General features: G+C 44.2%; 1 protein-coding gene and 1 long non-coding RNA gene across 3 annotated transcripts in view; one reads left to right on the forward strand and one right to left on the reverse strand.

The window, feature by feature from the left end:
* The window catches only part of LOC138763516 (carboxyl-terminal PDZ ligand of neuronal nitric oxide synthase protein-like), a 458,344-nt gene that overhangs the window by 283,142 nt on the left and 162,498 nt on the right, over positions 1–12,704 (forward strand). The gene's annotated exons all lie outside the window — the stretch shown is intronic.
* On the reverse strand, positions 9,475–12,522 carry LOC138762713 (uncharacterized). 2 transcript variants are annotated; one of them, XR_011357075.1, is made up of 3 exons: positions 12,454–12,522; positions 11,367–11,685; positions 9,475–10,011 (listed from the first exon to the last, which is right to left on the reverse strand). It is a non-coding gene; the product is annotated as an uncharacterized lncRNA (long non-coding RNA). The 2 variants fall into 2 exon arrangements; XR_011357074.1 differs by having other exon boundaries at positions 12,289–12,516.

Raw genomic sequence — 12,704 nt, forward strand, 5'->3', positions numbered from 1 at the left:
GTGGACCGGAGGCCTGTGCCCTGATGGACTTGGCAGTTTGCCACTTTTACAGCAGCCTTCTATGCTCCTGGGCACTTTCCAAATTAGGCCATGATGCAACCAGTCAGTATACTTTCTACAGTGCACCTGTAGAAGTTTGATAGAGTATTTGACAGCATGTCAAATCTCCTCAGACTTGTTCAAAACTACAGGTCCTGGTATACCTTCCTCATAGTTGCTTCGATGTGCTGGCTTCGAGAGAGGTCCTCCAATATGAGGATGCACAGGAACTTAAAAGTATTAACCCTCTTTATTGCCATCCCATCACATTGTTAAATCCTTGTTTAATGTCTTGTGCAGGCTTCCAGTCTCTAAGGCATTCTGTACCTGACTTGATAGTAAATGTTTGTAGAGGCCAGGCTCTCTCCATGTTATCTGCAGAGCCATTTAAATTTCTCTTCCTCTGCAGAAGGTTCTGTGAACAATTCTGTTCTTTATCAGTGCAGTTCTTCTTGCTAAAGCGATGGAGTAATTTCTGGTTAGCAAGGCTGGGGCTAAAACAGAACTCTGTTAACCTAGACTTTTACAAGGGTAGGAGTGGATATTTAGTGGATGTTTCTTCTGGGCTACAGAGCAACAATTGAATTGTTGGACTTAATGCCTCTGGCAACAATATTTTAGTGAACTGAATGAAATAAACTGCCTGGGGAGACAATAGAAACAGCTAGTAGTGATTCATATCAGCATGTGAATGAATATTTCAGAACAGTCGTTTCTATAGCTGCAGACACTGTAACCAGAGATCTCACATTGAATATAATTCTAGCCCAGGCAGGAGCTGCCTCCTGGTCTGTAAGCTTCTGCGATCCTGAGATTAATTATTATCACGCAGGTTGCTGTAATTTGAAGTTTAGTTCTTGGAGCTAAGGTAGACAAATATGTGGCAGGAATTTCCAGATGGAACTTGGATAAATACTTGGAAGTTAACAAGGTGCAGAGCTCTGAGAACTGAGGGGCAGATGGTAACTACTTTCAAAGAGGTCGAGCATGTTTCACCTGCACTGTCTGATTCTATGAGTGATTTCAGCCTTGGTATTTTGGTATTCAGCAAGCTTGCTGGAGTGCACGATCATCATCTAATTCCCACTGGCCACCACCCTGACATTTCCTTCACCTCTTGTACAGAATGATTGGTTGATGTGATTCATCGAGCAGCTTTGTGGTTGTTGCATCATGTATTGCCAGCACAGTGAAGGTCAACTTGATGGTGTTTCTCTTTTCTTCTGACATTTACTGTGTTCCTGTGATATACCCCACTGATCAGTCAATATCTTCAGGTGTAGTGAGGATCCATTGGAAATGAATAGAAATATTATGGAAAAAGAAACATAATTGCACAAGGCAGGAATGTAATCTATGATTCATTTTGGAAATTGAATGCATTTAAGGTTTCCTAAGGCTGTATATTGGGCCAAGGCTGCTGCAGTAACCTGGGGCACCCTGACTGCTGCATTTCACTTGTGCTGCCAGTGTTACATTGAATTTTATTTGAATGTTCAGTAGTATCTTATGGAATGGGAACAACAGTGTTATCTCTGTGAGCTACACATTTAGCAGGTGGCTGCAGACTAAACTGTTCCATTGTCATTTTAAAAAAGAACTTGTGCCAAAGTCAGGGTTCAGCATGAAGTGAGGTACAAAAACTGGCCTTTGACTCATTGTGATTCCCTGATCATCCCATTACAGGCTCCCTGATCCGCTTGCTACAGTCTCCCTGATCAGCTCGCTACTGATGCACCATCAATGACTCGAAAGACTGTTGTGAGAAGCTAATAGACTTTTATTCACTTAAGGACAATGGCACATCCATACTGTTCGACTGCCTGCACTGAGGAAGGGGCTGTGGAACAGTCACCTTTATACAGGAGCCTATAGGGAGGGGCCACAGGTATATTCGGCCAATAGTGAGCCTGACCAGACCATTATACGCAGCGGTGGTTTACCACATTCACTCTTGTTTTTTAAAAAGAGTCCAGCGGGATGAAGTGGAACTTACAAAGTTACAAATTCAGTCTTTCAGAAGGTCTGGTCATTCACTGGGACCATTATCGAACTGGCTGCGGTGCAGTGGCGGGATCCTGGACGGTCTTGGGCGCCTGTACATACTTATCAGTGTTGTGCCGGTGGGTCGGTGCCGATGAGTCTAGTATATTCTTCCTCAGGGCAGAAGCAGGGTACCAGGGTTCAGGTGCATTATGTGTGTTCAACGGTGAGGGGCTGTGGGGGGGGAACAGCCGTGATCTCCAGGCCTCCTAAGGGAGGTAAGTCCCTGACAGAAACAGTGTCTTCGTGTCCATCAGGGTACACCACAGGCAAATTAGGGTTTGGTTTGGACGAGGTGGACCCTTTTTACTAGGGGTCAGACTTACTGCTCCTCACATGGTTTTGGAGTAGGTTGGGCCCAAGGGATGTCAGCCATGCTGGTAGTGTGGTCCCGGTCTCAGATTTCCTGGGAAAGGAATATATGTTCATGCTGTATGGCATAGCAGGGACCTGATAGAGTGGAGTGCCTCCTGGAGGACCTCTTGCCAGCAAGAGACTTGGACACCTTTAGACTGCAAAGCTAGGAGGACTGCCTACCAAACCATGGCATTCTCCCTCTCCATTTGTCCGTTACTCTGGAGGTTGTAACTAGTGGTCCTGCTCGTGGCAATGCCCCTGGCCAATGGGTACTAGCACAGCTTATCACTCATAAAGGAAGGCCCCTGGTCACCGTGGATATAACTGGGGAAGCCAAACAGAGTGAAGAGGCAGTATAGGGCCTTCCTGACTGTGGCAGCAGTCATGTCCGAGTAGAGTATGGAAAATGGGAGTATTCATCAATGATGTGGTCAATGGAGGGGATGGGTCCTTTAAAATCAACACAGTCACTCAAAGAGGCGGGTAGCTTTAATTAATTGTCCCCTGTCTGGTCGGTAGAAGAGTGACCTGACAGTTCTTTGTCATGGACCTAATCTTGTCGATGGAGTACGCCAGGTTGCATGCTTTGACAAAATGAAAAAAAACCTGGTAACTCCGGGGTGACAGAAATGATTGTGGAGGTTTTGCATCGGTTGATCTATGCACTGGCATAGGTCCCGTGTGACATGGATCTGGCGGATTATTACGTTTCCCTGGCCTGAACAAAATATCATAATTGTAGGTGGTCATTTCAATCCTCCACCTCAGTATTGGGTCATTTTTGATTTTACCCCACTGCTGATTGTAAAACATGAACACAACTGCTCATTGATCAGTCAACAGGGTGAATCTCTTACCGGCCAGGTAATTGTGCCAGTGCCACACTGCCTCAACAATGGCTTGGGACTCTTTCTCGACTGAGGAGTGTCGAATTTCATGGCCCTGCAGGGTACGTGAAAAAAATGCGACTGTCTCCCTGCCTGGTTAAGGGTGGCTGTATGGGCAAAGTCTGACGCATCACTTTCCACCTGAAACGGGGTGGATTTGTCCACAGCTTTCATTGTGGCCTTGGAGATATTTGCCTTAATGCAATTGAATGCTGCATGATCCTCCACCACTGGGGGAAGGATGTGGATTTGATGAGGGGGTGGGCCTTGTCTGCAGAATTGGGGACCCATTGTGTATAATAAGAAAAGAACCCAAGGCACCTCTTCAGGGCCTTGAGGCTGTGTGGGAGGAGAAGCTCCAGAAGCAATCACATATGGTCAGGGTCCGGGCCGATGACTCTATTCTCCATGATGCAGCCAAGGATGGCCAGACAGATGGTGTAAAACACGCACTCGGCCTTGTTATATGTAAGGTTAAGGAGCTTGGCTGTTTCGAGAAATTTCTGGAGGTTGGGATCATGGTCCTGTAGGTCGTTGCTGCAGATAGTGACTTTATCGAGGTACTGATACCCCAATGCAGTCCATCTCCCATTAGAAGACAGAGACGCCGTTTGTGACACTGAAAAGGACCAGCAGGAAATTGTAGAGGTATCCATCAGTCTCGAACATCGTATGCTGGTGGTCCTCTATGCAGATAGGGAGCTGATGTTATGCTGACTTCAGGACAATGGTTGAAAAGACATGATACTGAGCAATTTGGTTGGCCTTGTCAGTGATGCGTGGGAGGGGGTATGCATCCAATTGTGTGTATCTATTGTTGGTCTGATTGTATTCTTTTTCCTGTTCTGTACTACCATTACCTGCGCTCTCCATGCTGATGTTGGCTTCAATGATCTCCTCCTTGAGTAAGCTCTGTACCTCTCCCTGAATGAAGGCCCTGTCCCTGGCAGTGTACTGCCTACTTTTAGTGACGATGGAGGTAAAGGTTAAAACCTTGTGTTTTTTTTTGTTCTTAGTTAATTTTGTGCTTATCTCTTTCAGAGTATTATTGTTTATAGTGTGATCATAGTGACGATGATGTAATATGTCATAATATCTGCCCAGACTAATGACTTGCTCATTATTCAACCAGATATGAAGCATGAGCACGAGAAACATTTCTTGAATCAAAATATAGACAAAGTGGGTGGAATGACGCTTATCTTGGCTCCTATATTGACAAGGAACCTGCGGCCCGATATGCCATCTCATATATGAAGTAAGCTGTTCTGTCAGCCAGCTATTGTGGCCACTAATGCTGGCTGGCCTATTCATTTCCCTGAAATGAACAGGGTTGGTGACATTTGTGTGCACCGGCTCCCCAACGCTGATGATAGAAACACAGGCATTGGTCGATGGGGTCTTGGCACTGTCGGCTGCTGCGGCACTCTGTGATGGGGCTGAGCTTACAGACGGCCTTGTGCTGTGGTCTGGCCACTCGGTTAACCACTTTGGGGTTCTTACATTTGCTGCGGTAGAGGACGTCGGCTTTCACTACAACCTTGCGCAAGTCGCTTAAATCTACGTCGACGAGCAGGAGCCTAATGTCTTTGGGCATTTGCTCCAAAAAGGCCTGTTCGAATATTAGGCAGGGCTTATTGGCCCTCCACCAGCATGAGCGTTTCATCCATTAAGGCGGATGGACAGCATCCTGTCCCCCAGACCGTCTAGGTGTAGGATTCTGGCCACCCTCTTGCGTCGGGATAGGCCGTAGGTCCTGATAAGGAGGTTCTTTAATGCTGCTTATTTACCCTCTTCCAGCGAAGCCTGAATTAGGGCATCAACACGGGCAGTGGTCTGCTGGTCGAGTGAACTAACAATGTAGAAATACCTTGTTGAGTCAGAAGTTATTTGCTTGATCTAGAACTGGGCCTCTACTTGGTCGAGCCAACTGCGGGGCCGGTTGTTTATTCAAACTTCGTGTGCTTGATTATCAGGTTGACAGTCGGACCGTGCATGCGTCCAACCGCTTGCATCACGCTGATGCAAGCGTGCATGCCAGCTTCCGTTCTGGGATGGAAGAGACAGATGGGCATTGCCATCTTTGATGCGACTGCCCTGCTGACCGGGCATAACAAGCAGGACCAGTTTGTCACAGCAAAGTTGCGTGTTACTACAGTATCCTAATTTCAACGTATCATGAGCTACAATATTCCGTATTTCAATCTCTTTAATCCAATAAATCAAACTCTGTGGCTATTACTTTATGTAGTTTTAATTTGATGATAAAACTGATAAACATTTTGCATATCTTCGCATTAAGACCTTTATAAGGATAACAAAGCATTTACTGTATGATAGAGATATAAAACGTACATAGAAATACTCAAACTTTAAATGCCATTATAATGGGTTTAGTCATGAGTGAGGTTGGCGAAAAATGATAGGGTGGGGGTGATTTTAAATGTGGAGAGTCCACAGGTCATCTGTGGTGAACGGTTCGGTTGTGGCCGTGTACAATAGGGGTTTGCGGGGGTCGGATGGCGGACAGTGGTTGTATCGAAAATTGCTGGCTATACACAGTGAGGGATGGATGGGGCCCAGCAAACTCCATTGTCACATTTTTAAGATGTGCCCCAGTAGCACACAGCTGCGGCATTACCATAGATTCTCAAGGTGGGATGTGGGAATATTTCGGTGGGGTGTGGGGATTTAAGAATATCTTAGTGGTGCGTAGGAATAGTTTGAGAAATAATTAAAAAGTTGGTTTGAAAAACATTAGACTTGTTATTTTGGTGTGAAAAATGTGACTTGACAACTCTATCAGTGCAACATAATTATAACTTCCAAATAAAATCACTTTGTTCTTTTTATTTTAATAATATGTTTTTGCCCTTCCAATGTTTCTCTGTTATTTCTCTTATTATAACTGTTGTTGTCCTTGGTTAACATTATAATTATATTTTTTCTGACCGTTCTTATTATCATCCATTCCAAATTATCTCAACAATCATGTCTCCATCCATACCCCTTCACTTCTTCAGTTCAATAGTGAGTGAGACCTGTATCTTTATGTATCTTTGTGCACTAGTGTATTGATGGGGAGGCAGGTGATTCCACCCCAGGTGCCAACCTGAGGGGGATGCCAAAATTGGGAAATAAAAGAGACCCCACAAAGTAAAGCACAAATGAGCGCAGTTTTGATGCACTCTTTGTGAGAAAAAATGTCAGAAAGCACGCTAATGTTTTTTTTTAGGGTCAGTATTCTTCCTTTGATTCAATCATTACTTTCATTACATTTTTCAAGTCTCTTCTTTGGCTTGGCTTCGCGGACGAAGATTTCTGGAGGGGGTAAAAAGTCCACGTCAGCTGCAGGCTCGTTTGTGGCTGACAAGTCCGATGCGGGACAGGCAGACACGATTGCAGCGGTTGCAAGGGAAAATTGGTTGGTTGGGGTTGGGTGTTGGGTTTTTCCTCCTTTGCCTTTTGTCAGTGAGGTGGGCTCTGCGGTCTTCTTCAAAGGAGGTTGCTGCCCGCCAAACTGTGAGGCGCCAAGATGCACGGTTTGAGGCGTTATCAGCCCACTGGCAGTGGTCAATGTGGCAGGCACCAAGAGATTTCTTTAGGCAGTCCTTGTACCTTTTCTTTGGTGCACCTCTGTCACGGTGGCCAGTGGAGAGCTCGCCATATAACACGATCTTGGGAAGGCGATGGTCCTCCATTCTGGAGACGTGACCCATCCAGCGCAGCTGGATCTTCAGCAGCGTGGACTCGATGCTGTCGACCTCTGCCATCTCGAGTACTTCGACGTTAGGGGTGTAAGCGCTCCAATGGATGTTGAGGATGGAGCGGAGACGACGCTGGTGGAAGCGTTCTAGGAGCCGTAGGTGGTGCCGGTATTTTTCAAGTCTAAGGCATAATAAAATATTGATTAATCTGTTTCAGGAGCTCGCGCTGTTATATTAATCTGTTTCATGCAGCTTGCATTGTTGTATATTCAAAATGACCAGATGAAGCAAGCAAAAGGTTAGTCAATATGCAGTGGAGTTCTTGAAGTTTGGGTTTATACCTGCTGTACATGATGAACATGCACCTTTTTGCCTAATATGCCAACAGACTTTGACAAGTGAATCAATGAAAGTAGGCTGTCTTGAAGCTCATTTGAGGGTAAAACATCCTAAACATGTCAATTCGAAATTGGAATATTTTAATCACTGAAAGAGAAGTTTGAAAATAGATTAAAAAGCACTTCATTATTCGCTGTGCAAACTTCAGCCCTGAATCAAACCCTTGAAGCTAGCTATGAATTTTCTCTGCTGATAGCACAACATAGGAAGAATCATACGACTGGGGAGGAACTGATTAAACCCACGATATCATTATTTCTCAAAACAGTTCTGCAAAAGGATAGCAAAGATGTCCAAACAATGCCATTGAGTAATAGAACTGTCTGCAACAGAATAGATGACATTGGTCAAGATTTTGAAAAACAGCTTATTGAGAAGTTGAAATCATGAAAGTTCTCAATACAACTAGATGAATCTACCATACGGGACAGTGAGGCTCTGTTATTGGCATACGTGAGATATATTGATCAGGAAGCATTTCAAGAAGAGATGTTGTTTTGTGAATCATTAGAAATAACCACTACTACAGTTGATATCTACAGCAAGCTCAAAAATTATTTGGATGAAAATGAAAAACCAAAAGGAAACATTGTATCTTGTGCTGCAGATAATGCATCTGCTATGATGGGTAAAGAAATAGGATGCTTAAAATTATTGAAGGATGAAAATCCAACATGTTGGTTGTGCATCATGTTATCCACCGAGAAATCTTAGTTGCCAAAGAAGTTTCCCCTGGTCTACACGAGATACTGCATTCTGTGATCAATTATATCAATGCCATCAAAGCTAATGCCAAATGTAAACATCTGTTTAAGCAGTTTTGTGTTGATAAAAATGCAGAACATATGAGATTATTGCTTCACACTGAAGTAAGGTGGTTGTCAAAGGGAAACTGCTTCAAAATGTTAATGGAACTGTTTGATCTCCTCAGCGAATTTTTGAAGGACAAACCTGAAATGAAGCTCTTGCTAACAACAGATGGCAAAGCTTATGTATGTTACTTGACGGACCTTTTTGAGAAAGAAGTACTGGAGATTTCAAGATGTGGAGATTTAAGGTTGAAACTAATAAAATTAGTCTCTTGAATCAAAAAATTTGCAGCCAGCATCAGGGACAAGGTTCCCACTGAAATTACAACAATTGATGAATGTATGTTTGAGATGGTTGACATACTGAAGTAATAGTTGAATACGAAATATGTGTTCCAGTGTATTCCCGACCTTAATTGCATTGAAATACACTTGCAGTAAATGATTTAAGTTATATATTCAAAAGAAGTTTTAATTTTTTCCACGAATGGTGGGGTGTACATTTTTTTGGAAATGTAGGGTCTAAGGCAAAAAAGGTTGAGAACTACTGGTCTAATGTCTTTATATTCAGTACCCTATACTGTTAGAGTCACTACACAGAAGCCCCTGCCATCTGCTGTGGGCGACTTGGATGCCAAGGAGACCTTCTAGTTCACTGGCAATACTGTAAGGAAAAGGCGCCACACTGTGTCCAGTTGGGTGAAGCACTCTGTGTTCCTACTATCAAATAAGTAGCTCGTCACATGGCCGTTTAACTGAATATCTATCATTGTCCTGGCGAGTTGATGTGGGCTGGCCTGGTTGAGTATGATGAAGGCCAGTGTCAGGTTGCTTCACATTGCTGCATTGGAAGATGGTGGTGTCGAAGATGGAGGCCCCCCCAGGGCCTGCATGTGGTGCTGTTGGATTCTAACGATGGCACTCAAGGTTGTGGCTTCTTTGGTCCAAACGCAGTGCTGCTAGGAAGGGGTTTCGACTTGCACATTTTGCAATAGTGGCCCTTCTTTCCGCAGCTGGAGGAAATTGAATCCAGTTTTCCTCTGATGCTTGTCCAGGTTGCAGAAGTAGCACTTTGGGTGCTCCCGTAGCACATGGCTGTAGTCAGGTTGTTACTGGAGCTGGATGAGAGTGACGGGAGGTGGTTGTGGACCACTGCTGCCATGGTCAAGTCATTAGCGGAGCAAAAGGATGGCAGCGCGTCCCATTTTAGCATACCAATACTTATCTGGGGTAATCACAAGGTGGCCACGTTGGTCAAGTAGACCTTCATGTTTTTGAGACCCACCTCCAGCGTACTTGCCAGCTGGACTGCTCTCCACAGGCTGAGCTCCAAGAGTATCTGTCGGATGTTAGTTTGACCTGATCCCCACAACATAGGCATCCTGGATCAGGTCCTCTGTGTACTCCGCGGTGGACATGGCCTTGCATTCATAGGCCCTGCCGAGTACTCGCAGGGCCTGAAGATATTCACCATTGGACTCACCGAGTCATTGTTTGCACGTCACTAAGAGGTGTCTGGTGTAGATGACATTAATCTTACGCCGGTACTTTGAGAATGTCCATGGCTTCCTGATACGATGTACCGTCCCTGATGATAGAATACACCAGGGTGCTGACTCTGGAGTGTAGCACTTGCAGTTTGTAGGTCTCTGATCACACAATGGTAGAGGAAGCCTGCAGGAATATTTCAAAACAGTGCAGCCAGAGCTCAAAGTTGGTGGATGACTCAAGCGATTGAGGCGCGATCTCCAGCTTTTCTGGCTTCAGGATCTTTAAGTTAAAAAAAATCTTTAAGTAAATAAAATTGATGCACCATCAGTTACTCAAAAGACTGTTGTTGAGAAGCCAATAAGCTTTTATTCACTTAAGAACAACGACACATCCATATGGTTCGGTTGTCCTTCACCGAACTGTAGGGGGCTGTGGAGCAGTCACTTTTATACAGGAGCCTGTGGGGAGGGGCCACAGGTACAATTGGCCAATAGGTGTGCCTGACCAGACAATTGTAAGCAACAGTGGTTTACCACACCCATTACAGGATTCTTGATCAGCTCACTATCAGATCCTTGATGAGCCCACTGCAGGATCCCCTGGTCTCCCCACTGCAGGGTCCCCTGACCTGCCCATAACAGGTCCCCTGATGTGCCCTGTGTACTTCCCTAAACAGTAGAGCAGCTAGCAGTGCCTTAATGTTGGAGACCTGAGTTCAGTCCTGAACTCAGGTGCTGTCAGTGTGGACCATGCACCTGTGTGTTTTCCTCCAGTGATCCAGTTCCCTCCCACATCCCAAAGACCTGTAGATCAGAAGGTTATCAGCCACTATCATTGTCCCTCATGTGTTGGGAGTTAACCATATAATATAACCATATAACCACTTACAGCACAGAACAGGCCAGTTCGGCCCTACTAGTCCATGCCATAGCAAATCCCCACCCTCCTAGTCCCACTGACCAGCACCCGGTTCATACCCCTCTAGTCCCCTCCTATCCATGTAACGATCCAGTCCCTCCTTAAATGTAACCAATGATCCCGCCTCGACCAGGTCTGCCGGAAGCTCATTCCACATCCCCACCACCCTCTGCGTAAAGAAATTTCCCCTCATGTTCCCCTTATAATTTTCCCCCTTCAATCTTAAACCATGTCCTCTAGTTTGACAAAATGGGGAAAATAAAGAATGGGATTAATTAGGATTAGTGTAATTGGGTGGTTGATAGTGAGCACTGTCTCGTTGGGCTGAAAGGCCTGTCATCCTGCTGCATCTGTGCATGACCTCCATTACAACTCCACCTCTTTATAGTTAAGGCCACGGATCAAAGCAAGCTAAGCATTTGAGAAGTTCTTTAACAAAATTCCATGGGATCGAGGGTGAGATGGTCAGATGGAAAAAGAACTGGCTTGATGGTAGGAGATGGAGGGTTGCTACTCAGATTGGAGGTCTGTGACCAGACATTTTAAGCATGTTGCTAAATATTGGCAACTCTCAAGATAATACCCCACTCTGCTTCTTTGAATGAGTCCCTTCAACCACTGAATTCATGCTGACCGTCAAGCATCATTTACACAAATTCTACATGAATCTATTTCTCCTTCAATCCTTTCAACCTCTCCCAGATTCTACCACTCACCTATACATTGGGATCAATTTGCAGGGACCAATGAACCTATTGGCATGTTTTGGATTGCGAGAGAAATCATGCCCAGACACTGGGAGAAGACTAGAGATCAGGTTTGAACCTGGATCACTGTGCTTTTGGAGTCTTTTACTTTAACCAGACAGAGGAAACAAATCTTTAATTAGTTCTTCATTCCTGGAGATTCCTTGATAATCCAGGGCAGTTGCTGCTTGCTATGTTCATTTCTTCTGATCCCTATGCAAATAACTTCTCAGGCAAATTGAGGATGGTTCCTTCCCTGAACAAATGTTTTGATTCGGAAGCAGTGCATCTGTTGGGTTACAGAGAGAGAAAAAAAATCTTCAGTAATTATTGTGGTTTTTCAGTGCTAAAGTTCCCACACCATAATCATTCTCTCTCTGTTGGCTGTGAGGTGCTGCTATTTATATAAAAATTAGATGCAGTTCGTATTCTGCTTCATAAGAAAAGTGACTGCAGAATTTTGAAGAGTCAAACCCTGTCTGTCAATCAAATCATATTGCTTTTCTTTGTTGAGCTTCAAGTGCAGTGGATGGCTCGAACCCCTGATCATTCCCAAGCACGCTAGCCCCAATCAGAAAACAGGGAGGATTCACTGAGGGTCAAAGAAACCAAACTTGAATACCATTGTCTTGCATCAAATGCTTTCAGAGCAGCATTTCAATCTATAATACTGAAAGAGCATAACATCTGATGTTCCTGCCAACAGTGGGAAATTTAACATCACAAGTGTTACATCTCAAACCAGCAACAACAGAATATGCAATTCAAAAGGGTAAAATTATATTTATTAATGACTATTAACATTGTAATGTCTTAACACATTTAACCCCACTATATCTATAACAAATGTACAGATATCATATTTATAAAGTGTGTATGTAAAAAAAAATACCCAGACCATTAGAATCTGTGTCCAATATTCAAAAAGGAAAAACCCCATAAACCCCAAGTCAGTCAGTCAGTTAAGTAACTCAGTTAAAAAAACATAGTCCACAGAATCCAATCTCAATATCCAAGTTCAGTTATTTAAGTGATAACAAAGGATGCTGTATTGAACATTTGTGAGAGAGATGACTGATGTTGCATTGCAGTAAACTTAGTTCTCCTTCTGCTGCTCCAAGTGCTGCCCTCTACCTTACAGATGGACTCTCCCTTTGTTCTCGAAAGTTCCAAGCTATTGACGAGTCAGCACTCAGCTGTTGCACAGAGTTCTTAACAGAATTCCATCCTTTATAATGTTCGTCCAAAAAGCCAGTTCATGGTCCATAACACAAGACCTATGGGCAAGGTCACCGCATAAGCATTGGA

This window comes from Narcine bancroftii, chromosome 5 (assembly GCF_036971445.1).
Source record: "Narcine bancroftii isolate sNarBan1 chromosome 5, sNarBan1.hap1, whole genome shotgun sequence".
Classification (NCBI taxonomy): domain Eukaryota; kingdom Metazoa; phylum Chordata; class Chondrichthyes; order Torpediniformes; family Narcinidae; genus Narcine; species Narcine bancroftii.